Consider the following 17,795-nt stretch of genomic DNA (forward strand, 5'->3'; position numbering starts at 1 on the left):
CAGACCAGCTATTAAGTACCACGGACAGAGCTTTTGAATCATCTGTCACTGGACATTCAGCAGAGAAGTCCTAAGCGGCCAGATGAGTGTTTCACACATGCATGTGTGAATCAGTCCTTGTAAACTTTCATGCGGAGATTCTGTAGTGTACGGCTTTGCTGGTGGGTCCCAGGAATATGGCTGTGAAGGTGTTCGGTGCTTGATGTAGAGTTCTCTCTGTGTGTTGGTGGGACTTTGTGTAATAGAGTTTCTAAACCAGGGGCCCTCCAGATGTCCATGGACTGCAATTCCCATGACCCCCTGCCAGCGGTTGCTGGCAGGGGCTCATGGGAATTGTAGTCCATGGACATCTGGAGGACGACAGTTTGACTACCCCTGATCTAGCCCACAGAATCGCTTGCAGCTTCCCATATCTAAAAGTTTCTTCCCTTAAGATAGCCTTTCTTAACTTTTTACCATTGAGACATTCTTCAGGCTTCGAGGAACCCCAGAAGTGGCACAATCATACAGAATATGGTTGGGAAGCAGAGCTGTGTACAGGCCCACCTGGGGCCCCTCCCATTCTCACCCCACCCCCACCCCCCAGGCCCACCATTGGTCTTTTTGGGAGGTGTAGGCCAACATGACCATATGTGGTCATATAAAAAAAATTGGTAACTCCCATCCATTCGGGAAACCCATCCAGGGCTGTCAAGAAACTCCAGGGCCGTGAAGAAACCCCAGGGTTTCATGAAACCCTGTTTGAGAAAGCCTGCATTAAGAGGAGAGATACAGATTGGCGGGAGCTGAACTCCTCTGCATCTTCAGAAGGGACTCTCTGCCACTCTGTGGTGACAGTAGCGGCAGCAATCACGCTAGAGCCAGGGCTGTCAGTCAAGCCATGCCAGCTTGACGACCATGTCCAAGAAGGCCCATGGTCTGCTACCCATGCAGTGCCGCCTTAACAAGGAAGATTTCCTTGGCTTGTGTATTGCTCAGGCCAAGATGCGAAGCTGACCTTTCTCTGCAGAGATAGCCGGGCTATTACGACACCAAGCAGTATTCCTCGTGAAGCATCAAGGGGCACTTTTCAAATTGCAGTGTGTGTGCTCGGGGCTGTTGTTTCCCCCTTTCCCTCATTTTTAAGCACCTGTGCTTCCTCTGCCTCATTACCTTCCTAGGTATATCTGGAGAGTTGCAACTGCCAATTTGTTTCCTGAGCTGGCCGGCATCCAAAACACATTCGTTTAACTCGGTTGCCAGCAAAACAAGCTTCGCGAAGAAACCTCCCTTGAGCACAAAACAGGAGACCCGAACATTCTGGCAAGCGGTTGTTTCGTGCCACGAATCCTTGGGCGGGCCGGCCCAAGTGGTCGCTTACCTTATTGGAAGCAGATCAATGCTCGGCACGGGTCTCTTTCTGACGCCTCAACAGGAAGCTTTTGGATACCTGATGGGTTGGCCGGTAGCCCAGCCGAAAGAAGATCTGGACAATTGGCTGGCGAATTACCATTCGAGTGTTTTTCAAGTATTAATTTTATTAGAACAACAACAGCAATGAAAAGATCAATGGGTAGGACAAACATGCTGATCACCCACACAAAAATCCCCCTGCAGCTGTCACGAAACCGTGGTTTTTAACAAATTAATTTGAATTGGATTGGGGTTACAACTTTTTACATTGATTGTCGGGTTCCAGCGTGGTGTGGAGGTTAAGAGGGGGTGGACTGGGTTTGATTCCTCACTCTTCCTCTGCAGGATGCCTGCTGGATGACCTTGGGCCAATCACAGTTCCCTCTGGACTCTCTCAGACCCTCACGTGCAACACAAGGTGCCTGATGCAAGGAGAGGTGGAGCAGGGAATCAAAGCCGGCTCGCCAGATTCGAAGCAGCTGCTCTTAACCTCAACACCATGTATTGATTAATTGGTCCACAGGAGTGTTTTTCCTTTGGCCCTGTTCAGACATCTTGTGAAAAACATGATTTATTTTTAAAACTCTGATTAGTTTATGTTGATCTCTCCGGCAGTCCTGTTATGCTTCAGCAAAGGGCGGTTTCCTCATCTTTGCCTCTGTAGCTGGGGAATTGGTGAGGGTGGTGCCGGGATCGAAGCCAAGATGTGCATATTCATAGTTAAGATTAGCATTGATTAATAAGGCGACATCATAGTTTCAGAGCCAGCATGTCGTGGTGTATTCTTCTTCTTCTTCTTCTTCTTCTTCTTCTTCTTCTTCTTCTTCTTCTTCTTCTTCTTCTTTTCCTTCTCCTTCTTCTTCTCCTTCTTCTTCTCCTTCTTCTCCTTCTCCTTCTTCTTTTCCTTCTCCTTCTTCTTCTCCTTCTCCTTCTCCTTCTCCTTCTCCTTCTCCTTCTCCTTCTCCTTCTCCTTCTCCTTCTCCTTCTTCTCCTTCTCCTTCTCCTTCTTCTTTTCCTTCTCCTTCTTCTTCTCCTTCTTCTTCTTCTTCTTCTTCTTCTTCTTCTTCTTCTTCTTGGGGAGGGGACTACAGACGTCATGTCCATAGACTTCCGTTGGAGGGAGTGCGCCAGTAAATGTTCCACATCAAAAAGTGGGATAGAACCATGTTCAGTGAAGAATTTTCTTGAGAAGAAAGTCTTCTGTTACTTTGTGTGTGTGTGTGTGTGTGTGTGTGTGTGTGTGTGTGTGTGTGAGAGAGATCCTGTGCTAGATATATAAGAACAAGTAAACATGAGAAGATTGTAGAGATATCTCACTTCATGGTGAGATTTTCTCCCCTCAAGTACTTTCAATTCAACTCCAGTTTCTGGTTCATTTTTCTCTTGAGGAACAGCAGGTATTGCTTGTTCTGGTACATTCTTTTTTCTTATTCTTGCCTTCATTGTATTGAACTGTATTTTTGCCTCTCTATTAAAAAACATGTTCTACTCCTCTAGTTAACAAGTTCTTCGCATCTTCTCTTCCAAACCCCCCCCCCCCGGAAGCTCTTTTGATTCTGTATGGATGATTTTCTATAGCCTGATTTATTTGTTTATACCGAGGGAAGAAAATCTAATTTCGGAAGGGAATCAGATTATGCGATTTTTGTTCCTTTCTTTTGGCTCGAGGATTGTACGCGCGTGCGTTTAAATGAGAAAAGATGTTTTCTATGTGCGAGATGAAATGGCAGAATTGCAAGATATTCGGGAAGTGCGGCGTCTCCATTTTCCTGTAGCCCTAAAAATGCTAATGAATTTGAGCACCGCGCCGCTGAAAATTGAAAACACGATTGCACACATGTATATTTATCTGACAAAGCTAATCCAACATTATGCCCTGCATAAACTAGTTTGTACAGAAATAATCGTAAAAGGCGCGGAGATTGTTCCTTCCCCGCGCACATGGTCTGTTGATTCAAGGATTAACCAGAGCTGAATGCCTGAGCCAGCAAACCTGCAAACTTCTTGTTCATGTATGACGCACGTACGGTATACCACTTGTACTATAGCATTGCTCCTGGCTTCTGATTGCATCATATTTTTCTGACCAAGCGAGAAAGGTACACAAGGAATCTATTACTATCGGACAACTGGAGAGCCACAGTTTGGCCACCCTTGGAGAGCCAGTTTGGTGTAGTGGTTAGGAGTGCGGACCTCTAATCTGGCATGCCAGGTTCGATTCTGCGCTCCCCCACATGCAACCAGCTGGGTGACCTTGGGCTCGCCACGGCACTGATAAAACTGTTCTGACCGAGCAGTGATATCAGGGCTCTCTCAGCCTCACCCACCTCACAGGTGTCTGTTGTGGGGAGAGGAATGTGAAGGCGACTGTAAACCACTTAGAGCCTCCTTCGGGTAGGGAAAAGCGGCATATAAGAACCAACTCTTCTCTTCTTCTAATGCCTTGACCGTCAAAAGGCATTGAGCAAATGAGTAGCCTTTTCCTCGTTTTAAAGGACAGCTAACCATTAAGGGAAGGTTTCTGGGATAACTCAGGTTCAGGTTCAGACTCCATGGCTGGTCAACGGCGTTCGAAGCAGGGGCCCCTGGGATTGCAGCTCAAACTCTGCAGTACACCCAGGCCACTCATAGTTCCCTACCCAGAGCAATATTTACCTAGATTGTCCCTGATACCAGAAGTGTTCCTTTGCCTTATCTGAAAACTTCTCTGTTTCAAAATGACCATATCCGCCAGGAATGCTCTTGCCTTGGCCAGTCGTCCCACCGGGCAGTTCACACCTGAGTTGACGTTTCTGCTAATGCCAATTGGCATCTTGCTAATGTTCTGGGGTTGGCAAGTCAAGGGGATAATTAGCTGTCTGAGTTCTTTGTCGGGCTCCCCCTCCCAACCGTGGCTCAGCTGCTTTCGGGAAGCCAAGTTCTAAGGGGGGTGAGTGTTTCATCCTTAAGCTTGAGAAGGGGAAGGTAGTGGTGGTGGAAGGGGGCTTTTAAAATACGGTCTGTAATCATGAGCAGCTGGGATGGGTTATACGGAACGCGACACTCATCACCTATTGGTTTATTTGAGAATTTATAGACTCCTCCCCTTCTGCTTTCAAAAATAGGCCCCAAAGCAACTTAGAAACAAACATTTTTGGCCTTGGCCGCAGCCTGGCGGAATGAGCTCCCAAGAGAGATCAGGGCCCAGTGGGACCGAAATCAGTTCTGCAGGGCCTGCAAGACGGAGCTGTTCCACCAGGCTTAGGCCAAAGCCTAAAATAACAGCTAGCAAGAAAGGCTGGCCTCACCGCTGGAAGAGGAGTGAGTTGGAAGATTGGCTCCGTACAACATTTTTTAGCTGGAGGTATCAGGAAAATTTTAAAGATTTTAAAGTGTATGTTTTAAATATCGTTACTTGCCCTGAGCAATGTGAAAGGGCAAGATATAAATCAAATTATTATTATTATTATTATCATCATCATCATCATCATCAGGAATTATAACAAAGCAACAGTCAAAAATGAGGACTTCTGGGTCATTCATTCATTCATTCATTCATTCATTCATTCATTCATTCATTCATTCATTCATTCATTCATGTAATTTATATACCGCCCCTCACTGCCATCTCAAAAGCCTTTGTAACACGAGAAGATGGCTCCTTTAAAATGTCCCAATAGACAACCATGTCTAAAATGGGGCTTAATTAAACGGTGCTGTTTGAATGCAGGCTGTCTGTCAAACAATGGTTTGTTTGTTTGTCTTGTAGGGATTCACGCCCTACCTTTCTCCCCAGCTGGGGACACAGAGCAGATGAAAATATTGTTCTCCCCCTCCTCTATTTTATCTTCACAACAACCCTGTGAGGTAAGTTGGCCTGAGAGACAATGAGGGGCCTAAGGGGACTCCAGAAGCTGGCATAGCAGAATGGAGATTCTAACCTGGAACTTCCACATTCTAGTTCAGGTGCAGAAACCACGAGAAAGCTCACTCGTGCTTGGAAGAAGGGTGTGTGTGCAATGGACGTGGCCGGATTCCCTCGCTTGTGGCCGAGTCCGTTAAGGCAGGAGGGGAAAGGCTGCGGGACCCCCTGTGTTTTGTAACCATCGTTTGCACTAACTTTGGTCAGTCGTGCTGTCTGAATGCAGGGATCCCGATTTGTTCGGTGGCACTAGTACTTTCACAGTGTAATCCTGAACAGAGTTTCACCTTTCTGAGCCCATTGATGACAATTGAGTGAGAAGGGCACGACTCTCTTTAGGATAGCTCTGTTAGCCTCCAGCATGCAGAGGGAGAAGCCAAGGTCAACAGAAGACATTGCTGCTCCATAGGCATTCAGCAACAGTCCGTGCTTTCTCTGGACGCTTTCCCTTTGACTTCCTTTCACAGATCCCGCCCCCAGCCAAGCAAGTGATGACTCACTAAGCAAGAATGGGCTCCAGAGATTTCAGCACTCGAAGGGTGAAATGTGAAAGGCAAGCCACTTGAGATTTCCCTGTTCTTGGGGCTAAAACTGATACGATGGAGATGATGGCCCCATCTGTCTTTGAAAAGTAAATTGGGTGCCCCTGCAGACGCGATTTGTGTTGCGGCTGTGCAGGGAGGGAAAAGGAGACCTTACGCTTTCACGAGCAACTCAGCTTCTCCGATAGAAACCAGGCTGCTGCTAGTTGGGTAAATTGGGATTTTATTGTTTTTAGAATTTTCTGCTGTGAATCGCCGCGAGAACTATCGGGGAGCGGCGGTATACAAATCCAAAAATGAATGAATGAATGAATGAATGAATGAATGAATGAATAAATGAATGAATAAACAAACAAACAAACAAACAAACAAACAAATAAATAAGCAGAAAAGATGGGTGCATCACTTTTAAAAAAATCTGCCCTTTAAAATACTAAGGACAGGTGAGAGCAAAGTTTGAGACCAACGTCCCCTTTAAGACCAACAAAGTTTGGTTCAAGGTGTGAGCTTTTGCGTGCTTGCGTGCTTCTTCAGACAATGACTGTGTATATAAGGAGAGAGTAAATTAGCAGTAAATTAGTAAACAGCAATATCCAACGGATATACAGAGTATAATGAGGATGGCTAGCAGATTCAGGAACCTTTGCTAGAATGACAAGCTGAGTTTATTAGGTTATCAGTCTTCCGAGTTCAACTCCAGATGGAAAACATAGTAGAGGAAATAAATTTACAGTAAATTAGTAAACAGCGATATGCAACGGATATGCAGTATAACGAAGATGGTTAGCCAATTCAACAGCCTTGCTAGAATAACAGGATGTGTTTATAGGGTTATCAGTCCTTTGGGTTCAACTCCAGATGGAAAACATAGTAGAGGGAATAAAAAGTCAAGATTAGTGATTAATGGCCGATACATTCCCAGTTATAGAGCAAATTAAAAGAGATCTTACACGAGCCATCTCTACTGAAACAGAGGCATCCGTGCAAGTGGCCTTGTTTTCATTACTGAAACCAACCTCCTTTCTTCCTGCATGGCCCCGATCCAAGTTGCTGATTTTATGCACTTAGGCAGATTGTGAGTGGGTGGGCAGGAAGGGATGTGCCAGTGTTTCCTTGCATACCCAGGGAATTACTGATCGCCACTGTGGGATGATAGGTGAATTCTCTCCAGGCCAGGCTGGATTCTGGAGATTTTGGGGGGTGGGGGGGATCATTTGGGCATGAAATTGGGGTCCCTGTGGGTGGGCAGGTAGTTGTGAGTTCCTGCATTGTCCAGGGGGTTGGACTAGATGACCCTGGAGGTCTCTTCCAACTCCATGATTCTATAATTCTATGATTCTAAGTTGAACCTATGCATTACCTTTGGGTAGCTTATGGGAGCTCCATGGTGCTCAACATCTGTTCTTGCCTATTTAGAATATTTATTTTTAAGCATGGAATTTATATTTTAATATCTTCTGCTAGATTAGAATTGTATTTTTTTTCCCCCTGTTGACTAGGAGATTTATTTTTTTACTGTTTATTAGGAGATTTATTTGTGTTCCCTGCTTTGGAAATTACTTTAATGGAAAAAATGGACTTATAAATCTTCTAAATAGCTGTAAAATGCTGCTGGTAAATTTAGGCTGTCTAATATTTTCTAAAACGTGCAGGGACAGATTCCAGTAACTTCTACCGAACTTCCTATCTATTCATCCATCTATCTAATTCTGGAGTAGCTTTGCTTAAAATTGCACTGTTAGTCATTTGTATATAATACCTGTGACAACAAGAATGACGTCAAAGAGCTGGGGAAATAGTGCCTGACTTGGATAGGCACAATGGCGCTTTCTAAGTAACGGCCTTGTTGGATGTAAGGATGGTGGGGAGAAGAGAAGGTCGCAGATACTGGCGTGTAAAATGGACTAGATGATCCAGCTCTAGGATTCTAGGGGAAAGCATGGATGTCTCTAAACAGGTAGCTAAATATTGTGCTGTAGCTTAAAACGTCTGTCAGTTCCGGAAACCCGTTACGAATTTGGGTAATGTAATTTTTCTTTTGAACGATGCCTATTTAATATTATTTTAAGTTCCCCAGTTGTATGAGAATTTACTGGTTGATAATATTGTGTAATAACTATAATATTGTTCTGGGGTTTTAAGTGACTTCGTACCCGGCTTGGAGCCGTATAACGATAAATCCGTATCTGATATTCCGCCATGACATCTAGTTTGCCCCACCTTTTGGCCCAAAGCTTTGGCAGGAGGTGCGGTGGGGTGGAGGAGCAGAAGAAAAGTGGGAAGTCTTTAGGAGCTAAGTCAGAATCTCAGTCTGCAGAGAGGAACAGAAGCCCTTCCCAAAAGCGAGCTTGTGTAGCGGCAGAGTTAGCCCTCTTTGCAAATGCTTCTTATGCCACATCCTGGAATCCGCTTCTGTTTGTTTTGTGATTTGGCTGGAGCAAAACTCTGCGGCAGATTGTACCGAGGAGGCTTCTTAAAATAACTCAAACACGACGACTCTTGTGGCAGCCGGCAAAGAAATGGAGCGACCCAGGGAAGGCAGAATTCCCAGAGCGGGAGGCACGGAGAGGCAAGGCCAAGCATACATCTTGATAGGACCATTGAGCCACACCCCCCACACACATACACACGAACACACACATACACAAATGCATTCACCTCCGAACCAGCTGTTTCCCTTGTAGTGGCTGTAATTTTTCTCCCCTCTCTCAGCAACTTGTAGCTCTGGCCTCGCTGAGGGTCAAAGCAGATGCAGAGCTGAGAGGCCTATAAAATGTTCATTCCTGGGGTTTTGTGAAGGGCAATAACAACTACTGGAGACATTTTCAACAGAATTATGGTGTGTGAGTGTATGTAGCTCTGAGGGGTTTAATCCTTCTTCTTTGAGCCTCGGCACAATCAAGCAATGAAGCACGTAAATATGAATAGATGTGAGTGAAGCATTTTGCGTTCAAAATCCGGTATATTAGAAATTAATTTAAATAATGAAGAGTACTTATTTTTCTTTCCTTGCCCGTTTTTCCATTGTACATAGTTATATATCGCTGTCCAGATTTTTGGGGAGAAACGTGTTTGTAAAGAAGTCACTATATATCAAGTCATAGCTGATTACCATTTGTTATATTCGCAGGTCAAACGAGTAGTGAACAAACACTCTTTGAGCTCTTTAACAGGACCCCAGCTTGGTTCATGTAGTACTGAGAACTGAACCAACCCCCCCTCCCCGCAAAAAAACCAACTAAAATACAAAGACAGACAACGGATCTTCTAGCCAGTGTGCGCTATTGGTCAGTTTCAGTTTAAACCGACTGGATCTGGTGGGTGGGATCTAGCCATGCATCGCTCAGTTATACTGTAGAAGAAGAAGAAGAAGAAGAGTTGGTTCTTATATGCCGCTTTTCCCTACCCGAAGGAGGCTCAAAGCGGCTTACAGTCGCCTTCCCATTCCTCTCCCCACAACAGACACCCTGTGAGGTGGGTGAGGCTGAGAGAGCCCTGATATTACTGAAGAAGAAGAGTTGATTCTTATATGCCGCTTCTTCTTCTTCTTATATTCCACTTTTCTCTACCTGAAGGAGTCTCAAAGTGGCTTTCAATAGCCTTCCCTTTCCTCTCCCCACAACAGACACCCTGTGAGGGAGGTGAGGCTGAGAGCCCTAAGATTACTGAAGAAGGAGAGTTGGTTCTTATATGCCGCTTTTCTCTAACCGAAGGAGTCTCAAAGTGGCTTACATTTGCCTTCCCTTTCCTCTCCCCACAACAGACACCCTGTGGGGTGGGTGAGGCTGAGAGAGCACTGATATTCCTGCTCGGTCAGAACAGCTTTATCAGTGCTGTGGCGAGCCCAAGGTCACCCAGCTGGCTGCATGTGGGGGAGCGCAGAATCGAACCCGGCATGCCAGATTAGAAGTCCGCACGCCTAACCACTACACCAAACTGGCTCTAGGTTTGGCCCTGTAGGCCCTGATCCTGCCAAGGACCTCGAACACGGTCCTCGGCAGGACCGCAGATACCACAGATGCATCTTAAAAACTGTGATTGGCACCCACATAGAAATGACCCGCCCTCCAAAAATGTAGAAATCCACATAGATTGGATTTCCTTGCCTAATCCTGCCTCCCTTTATGCACGGACTACAGTATTGAGTGGAACCTTTCCTTCTGTTTTCCCCTTATTATCAGCCCTCTCCATCCTTCCATTCTTTGAAAGAAAATATTTTTATAGGCCTCACAAATGTATCCCTATTGGGTAAATGACCCCTATTCTTGGATGGTAAATGGTCTATAGCAGGGGTAGTCAAACTGCGGCCCTCCAGATGTCCATGGACTACAATTCCCATGAGCCCCTGCCAGCAAATGCTGGCAGGGGCTGATGGGAATTGTAGTCCATGGACATCTGGAGGGCCGCAGCTTGACTACCCCTGGTCTATAGACTTCTCCTTCGGCTCCTTAAAAAAATCCAATTAAATTTTTGGAGATGAATATTCACCTTTTGGGTTCCTAATTCCAAAGCATTCGTGGCTGGACTGAATTAACTGTGCTGATCCTTCCAGTCTGCCTAGTGAAGTCAATGCATCTTTCCTCCCAATGTCCCTGGGTAAGGTTGGTCCTTTTGAATGCGAAATGACAGCAGCTCAAGATTGTAATGGAAACAGGGCATATCCTGTATCCTGCTAGCTAATGAAATGCGCTTTTTTTTTTAAGGAAGACTCTTCATATTTAAATCTATTAAAAATCCTGGCAGAACACCCTGCTTCAAGGAACAGGGATGCTAGTGTGATTTCATTCACTTTAAATTATGCAAACTTGGCACTTTTCAATAAATTGTATGAATTAAAAAAGGAAGGAGGGGGGGGAAGAGAGAAAAAACCCTTTCCTTTTGAGTATGCAGGTCTGCAGTGAAAATCCTGGCTGTTTGGAATGACTTTGGGTTTCCTTGACAGTCAAGTAGAAGGGAGAGTTATTGACTGCAAATGCAGTTCTTTCTCTGTTGCCAGATGAACCAAGGAAACCCCTCCTGGCAATTTCTCAGACAAGAGAATTGTCAAGCTGAGACAGGCGAGCAAAAATCTGTTATGGGAGTGCTCCGGACTCAGATGTTTTTTAAGCTGATTTTGGGGGTTGAATTTTCTTCTTTTTAAAGCTGATTTTTTAAAAATCTCCTGGCTTATTAAATGGAAGCTGCTGAGGATCATTTCCTTCAGGCTTTCTCAGTCAGCGTTTCGTGAAACTCGGGGGTTTCTTGACAGCCCTGGAAGGGTTTCCCAAATGGGTGAGAGTTAATTAATTTTTAATACGTTTTTTAAAATTTGTTAAACATTTGTCGTCATGTCAACCCACCCGTCACTCCCAAAATGGCAACTGATGTTTTTGTGAACTTCAACTGAATTCAAAAGGACTGATTAGCTGTTCTAGCAAAGAATGATCATACGGCATCATCATACGGCATAATTTGGATACTATGACACAGTTTACTAATTTGCCACTAATTTATCTTTTTTCTATATATTTGCACACTCGTGATCCTTGTTCCATTTTGCCTAAGGAAGAGTGCTTGCACTCGAAAGCTCACGCCTTGAATATATCTTTGTTGGTCTTAAAAGTGTTATTGTTATTCATAGAATCATAGTATCACAGAATCATAGAGTTGGAAGGGGCCAGACAGCCCATCTAGTCCAACCCCCTGCTCAATGCAGGATCAGCCTCAAGCATCCAGGAGAAGTCTCTGTCCAGCCGCCGCTTACAGAATCATAGAATCCTAGAGCTGGAAGGGGCCAGACAGGCCATCTAGTCCACCCCCCTGCTCAACGCAGGATCAGCCCAAAGCATCCTAAAGCAAAGAAGTGAGCAGTGACTCACAAAAGCTCATACCCTGCTACACGTTTTGTAAAACTTGTAGGTGCTTCTGGGCTCCTGCTCTTTTCTTCTGCTTGGGAGCTCTGTACATGGAGAAACCTCAGTGTCAAGCGGGAGAAATTCCTCCGACATGTTATGGGGGTTGAATCCATGGCCTACCAGTTCAAGAATAACACTCTGTCTGTTGCACCACACCAGCTTGCTGCTTTTGTTTTGTTTTCCTCTTGTTTCCCTCCATCCCCACTGCCAATCCCGGCCTCTCCCCCGTCCTCTCCAAACCGCCGTCTTACGTATTTGTGAAGGAAGGCGGATTGATGGCCAGAGAGAAGCGGAGTGCAAATTGCTTCATTCTGACAGCACCGTGGAGGCCTTCTAAGCCCTCACAGCCCGGCCGGCCCCCTCACTTTGGGGAGTGATTAACATTTTTTTTTTGACAGGCAAGTTAAAATATAATTTACCATGATGACGGATGGTAATGAAAAAGCGAAGGGCAGGTGAGTTGGATTCTGTGCCTGGGGGTGCTGAAGTTCCCATAGAACTTTTCCTGGGTTGTTATTAACCTCATTATGCGCTTGTTGTTCACTGTAATGATGTCCATTTTTACTCCGTGTGTTCTTACGTTGGGAAGATTGGCCGCGAGGCTGTAGCTGTTTGCAAAGGCCTGAATCCTCTTGGGGGTGGCGTGGATGGTGTGGCCGAGTGGTTTTCTTTCTCAGAAGGCAGTAATTATCGCAACGAGATTTGTGGAAGGCTACTTTCTCCAGCCACCCTCTGATCAATTAGCTGATCTGAGTTTGTTGCAAATCTTTGGATCGATGCAAAAGAACCCCCTTAATATACAGCGTAGCAGATTTCTAATGGAAAAAGCATTTGCTATTTGTTTGTGACGGGCACACGTCACGTTTTCCTGTCTGATAAAATAGCGATCCCCAACCTGTGATCCGTTGATTAATTGGAGGTGGGCCCCGAAGGACGCCGTCTCTCCCCCCCCCCCCCCGGCCCTTTACAACACACTTCGGGTGTCATTGTCTCCCATCACTCCCAGATGGGACTATCTCTTTGCAGAGAAAGAAGCTCAGGGTTCCCGTTGATTTGTCACTGTCATGAGTTAAAATTTCCATGAAAATAAAATGTTCCTTATGTTCATTGTTGTGGCGTGTCTGTATCTTATTTTGAAGGGATGTTTAAACATTACCATAACGATCAGAGAGTGTTAGGGCAGTGGTTGAGAGTAGAGGAGTAAACTACCTCCCCCCCCCCCCACCAGGCCTCAGTAAAATTGTCAAGCGTTGAGTGGTCCCCGGTGATAAAAAGGTTGGGGACCACTGCGATAAAAGACTTTATTTTATTTTGGGGGTGTCAGACCCCTGCAAAAAAGCTATGAGACCAGAGGTGACCGTGGAGCAAAAGGGATCCTTGACCATTTCAAATTCTTTTGAAAACAACCGTGCGTCTCTTAACTTTTGTAAATGTGCTGAAAATAAAAGGAGCAGTCAAGGTTTAGGTAGGTGAGCACCTTACCGACATGCAGGTGGCCACAGGTGTGGGCCTCGGCTTTTCCAGTTGCAAGGATCTCAGGTAGCTGGCACTGAAGAAAGAACCATATAAGAACCAACTCTTCTTCTTCTTCAGTAATATCAGGGCTCTCTCAGCCTCACCCACCTTACAGGGTGTCTGTTGTGGGGAGAGGAAAGGGAAAGGCGACTAAGCTGCTTTGAGACTCCTTTGAGTAGAGAAAAAGTGGCATATAAGAACCAACTCTTCTTCTTCTTCTTCTTCAAGTTCCCAGATGAGATCTTAACGTTCAGATGTGCGGGAACTTGATTTGGATTCGAACTGCAGCATGTGAGGAGAAGGGGCTTCAGCTTTCCCCCCTGGCTCCAACCCAGGTTTCGTGATACCCTGGGCTTTCTTCACAGCCTTGGAAGGGTTTCCCGAATGGGTTGGAGTTAATTAATGTTTATATTTTAAAAAATAGCCATATATTGGTGATATGACCATATACAATCATGTTGACCTGCCCCCCCCCTTCCAAAATGGCCAGTGATAGGCCAGGAGGGGGTGGGAAGGGGAGGGACCCTGGGTGGGCATGTTTACAGCTGTGCTTCCCAGCCATATTGTGCATGGTCTCCATTTCTGGGGGTTTCTCGAAGCCTAAAGAATGTTTCAGGGGTTTCTCAATGGTATAAAAAGTTGAGAAAGGCTACTCCATCCCCTGGAAACTCAGGGGAATGGACACATGCTAATTGCTGCATGTGTTTCCCTTATGGGGGAAGCAGCAGTTCCCCAGGGCCGTTTCAAGTTGGGGAAAATTGACACAAGAAGGAAGAATGAGACCGTTTCTCCTGGTGCTCTCTGGTTCTGATCTGAATAGGAACTGGATGCCCCTGGGAATTGCATTCCCAGCATGGAACTTCAGGCACGCTAGTTCATTACGTGGACTTACTAACCTGTCATTCAGCTCTTCGGGACTCAAGTAGCATGTTTAGGAAAGATTTTTTGTCTTCCTTTACAGCTGCCAAGCAGGATTATCCCCAGCGGGAAAACAGCAGGGACCTGTGGCTGTTCTAGGGGCTGGAACAGCCTTTCACAATCTTGTTACCATTGAGAAACCCATGAAACGTTCAGGCTGCGGTTTGGCCACCCCTGTTCTAGAACCATACTGGAGAGTTATCTGGCTTTGACTCCACCCACCCCTGGCTGTCAATAGGTGGAACAGCACCTTATGTCTCCAGTCTTAGTTGATAGGGACGGACTCTGCCAGTCAGAGGTAGGTAGACCAGTGGTCTGAGTTGGTGTGATGCAGGTTCTTGGGTTCATTTATATCCTGTTGGGGTTAGAACGGGCCAATCAGCTGTTTCTCTCCATGGTGCTATTATTTAGAATCATAGAATCATAGAGTTGGAAGGGGCCATTCAGGCCATCTAGTCCAACCCCCTGCTCAACGCAGGATCAGCCCTAAGCATCCTAAAGCAATTTGTGCTTCTGAGCTCCTTTGCAGAACTGAGCATGCCCCATAACCCAAACCCCATGACCCAAACTTTTCTAGCTTTGCTTAGAAAAGAGGCAGAGAATGCCCTTGAAGACTTGGCCCAACAAAGAAAGCTGCATTTGTCAATAGGCACAGCAGTCGCCCCTGTCCAAAACCAAGTCCCAGAATTCAAGTGGCTCCAGAGCTGCCACTCTCCCTGGAGTCACTAAAGCTCTTGTACTGCAGCGTAGTTTCTGATTTCCAGGAAAGCTTTATCTCATTCCATTAGGTTGGACGGTCCTTTACAACTTTCAGAGCTTGTAAAAAGCCCCCCTGCTGCTATTTTTACATCCACTTAATCAACCTGAATGGCTCCCATTAACCGGCCGGTCCCAGACAGTAAAACTAAAACTCCAGAGAGAGAGAGTGAGAGAGAGAGAGAGATGTTCTTCTGCTGGTACATGATGGTTCTAGACGGGCCATTACGGCATTGGTGTCAGTACCGTTTTCTGTCAGAATCTTAGCCGCGCCACATGCTGGGAAGCAGAGAATTTAGCAAATGCTATTACTTTGGAAGTCCCTTCCCCGGCGTTCCAGTTCCTATGGCAAAGAGAATCTCGTCATGTGGATCTTTCAGTGGCTCATTAGGATTCTGTTTTCGTTGAGGTCTTTGGAGAAAGCCAGCATTCTGACAGATGGACAGAATTCTGTAGCTGATGACCGCCCTGACTTGAAAAAAATCTGCTAGAAGATTCATGGCCTGTGGGGTTCCCCTCGCCCCCTCAAGCAATATGGTTGTTCAGTCAACACCAGATGATCTATCAAGGTATAATTATTATTAGAACCTGGACGTGGTGTATGTGTTTTATGATTAATGAGGATTATTTTGTGCTTTCTGGGCCGGCTTTTGCACACTTGGGTTTGAAGACGTCTTGTCCTATTAGGAAGCAGCCAAAAGCTTGGCTTCCTGATGAGCTTGTCTGTACAACACATATCTTTGCCAAAGCGTGTGTCTGAATGCACACACTTATGTATTAGTTACACTTCTATAAATGCTACTGCATTAACGTAGCTTACGATTCAAAATACACCAAGCTGGTTCTTAAACCATGTCTCTGAGGTCCTGTCCAACCTTAACCACCACACTGGCCAGTCTCCCCCATCCTGCTTTAAATGTTCTCTCATGGTAACGGGGGGGGGGGGGGGCTGATCCTGCTCTTGTATCTATAAAGCCCCGGCCCGATCTCAGTGTCTTGTTACAGGTAGTACTTTCTGTTCCACATGTTACATTTGGCAGATTGATAGCCTAGAATCATTGATTGGATGTCCTTTATTCAATAAACCAACTTTTGGTTAAGTGCCTGAGTCGTAGTATTTACCGTGTTGGAGAGTGAGAAAGGACTTTCGCTTAGATCCATGACAACTCTTTAAAAGGACGGGGCAGTAGGTGATGTGGAAGACTTGAAAAGAAGGACAACTGCAGCCAATGCGAATAATGTCCCTGGGAGACCAGTGGTCTGGCTCAGTTTAAGATGGCTTCTTGCGTTCCAGAAGTTTCTGTTCCCAGCCAAGCCAATGGAGATGTACTTCTAGAGCTCACGGGCCTAGGCCAGCCAGTGATATGGCTGGTGTTGGAAGCCAGCATGGAGCTGGATACGAACATGGGGAAATTCACATCCCTGCTTAGCCAGGGGACTTATTGGGTGCTCTTGTGCATGTTCCCTTCTTTGATCCAAACCTACGTCTTGAGGATGCTGATTTTTTTTTTTAATGCTTAATCATGTCGAGGGGGAAGACAGATGTGATCAGTAAATAGCGGTAAATCAGTACATATTTAAGCGTTACGTCATTTTCATGCAGATGTGATGTTTAATGCCGATAACTCTTTCTGTCAACTAAATATTAACGGCAAATGATCTATGATTTGGGAAATGCGCGCTGTAGATGCATCACCCGAGTCCCGCCTCCTGCAGTCGTTACCAGCACACCTCTCGATTCTTCCTGGAGTAGGATGAATTATTTGCATTGAACACCTAACCGATGGCGGTGGCTCCCATTAATCTTCATTAAAAATTGACAATAAAGGGATTTAATTAAGTTGGTTAATTGATGTTAATTGATGTTTTGATTGCTTACTGGTGGCTAATTAGCAACTAGTTTTGGGAATGACCAGAATGTCCTTCAGTAATCCTTTCCCCCCTACCAAAAAAGGGGAGATGCAGAGACATATCTGTGTACAGACTACAAAACAGTAATCGGTCCACCCATGAACATCTCTCCCTGTCTCTCTCTGTCTCTCTCTATCTGTCCGCCCCTCCCTCCCTCCCTCCCTGCCCCCTTCCCCCATCCATCCATTCATCCATCTATCCACGGTGCTATCATCTATCTACCTACCTACCTACCTACCTACCTACCTACCTACCTACCTACCTACCTAATCTTTCAAGTCAGAATGCTACAACTTAAAACAGGCTTTCTCAACCAGGGTTTCATGAAACCCTGAGGTTTCTGGATGACCCTGGAAGGGTTTCCCAAATGGGTGGGAGTTAATTCATTTTTTATATTTTTAAAAATTTGTTCAACATTTATTGGGTGACATGACCATACTTGCCCATGTCGACCCACCCACCTCCTCCCAAACAGACCAATAATGGGCCTGGAGGGGATTGGAAGGGGAGGGGCCCCAGGTGGGTGTTACAAAGCTCTGCTTCCCAACCATATTCTGCATGATCCCGCCACTTCTTGAAGCCTGAAGAATGTTTCAGGGGTTTCTTAATGGTAAAAAACCTTGAGAAAGGTTGACTGAAAGAATGCCTTTAATTTCCCCTCTTTCTCTCCCTGTCCATTTGTGTTTAGCAGTTCTAATCTATGCTAACGTGGTACTATTCTGCAGATGTCTTGAAGGGAAAGGGTGCGAGATGGTCTTTCTTTTGTCCTGGAACTTCACCTTTCCTTTCAGATCAATATAGATAAATGTTTCTCTCCAGAACGGAGATGATTTCGGGCGAAGGAGCTGGCCACAGAAAGGATTTTCTCACAGCCTTGAAGAATACAAAGCTGTTTTTGGTGTTGAATAAACACAGCAAATGTAATCTTCTTCTTCTTGCTATTTTTAGAAGTTGGTTCTTTCACAT

At 45.5% G+C, this 17,795-nt stretch overlaps 1 protein-coding gene across 9 annotated transcripts in view; it reads left to right on the top strand.

The window, feature by feature from the left end:
• Nucleotides 1-17,795, top strand: part of ARVCF (ARVCF delta catenin family member) — a 377,274-nt gene that overhangs the window by 110,872 nt on the left and 248,607 nt on the right. For 3 of the 9 annotated variants that reach the window (XM_077308988.1, XM_077308989.1, XM_077308995.1), the window contains exon 3: nucleotides 5,141-5,238. The exons of the other annotated variants lie outside the window; for them this stretch is intronic. The gene's annotated coding sequence lies outside the window, so the exon portion shown is untranslated. The remainder of the gene's footprint in view (nucleotides 1-5,140; nucleotides 5,239-17,795) is intronic. 9 annotated transcript variants of the gene reach the window in all.

Source organism: Paroedura picta, chromosome 13 (genome assembly GCF_049243985.1).
Source record: "Paroedura picta isolate Pp20150507F chromosome 13, Ppicta_v3.0, whole genome shotgun sequence".
Lineage (NCBI taxonomy): Eukaryota > Metazoa > Chordata > Lepidosauria > Squamata > Gekkonidae > Paroedura > Paroedura picta.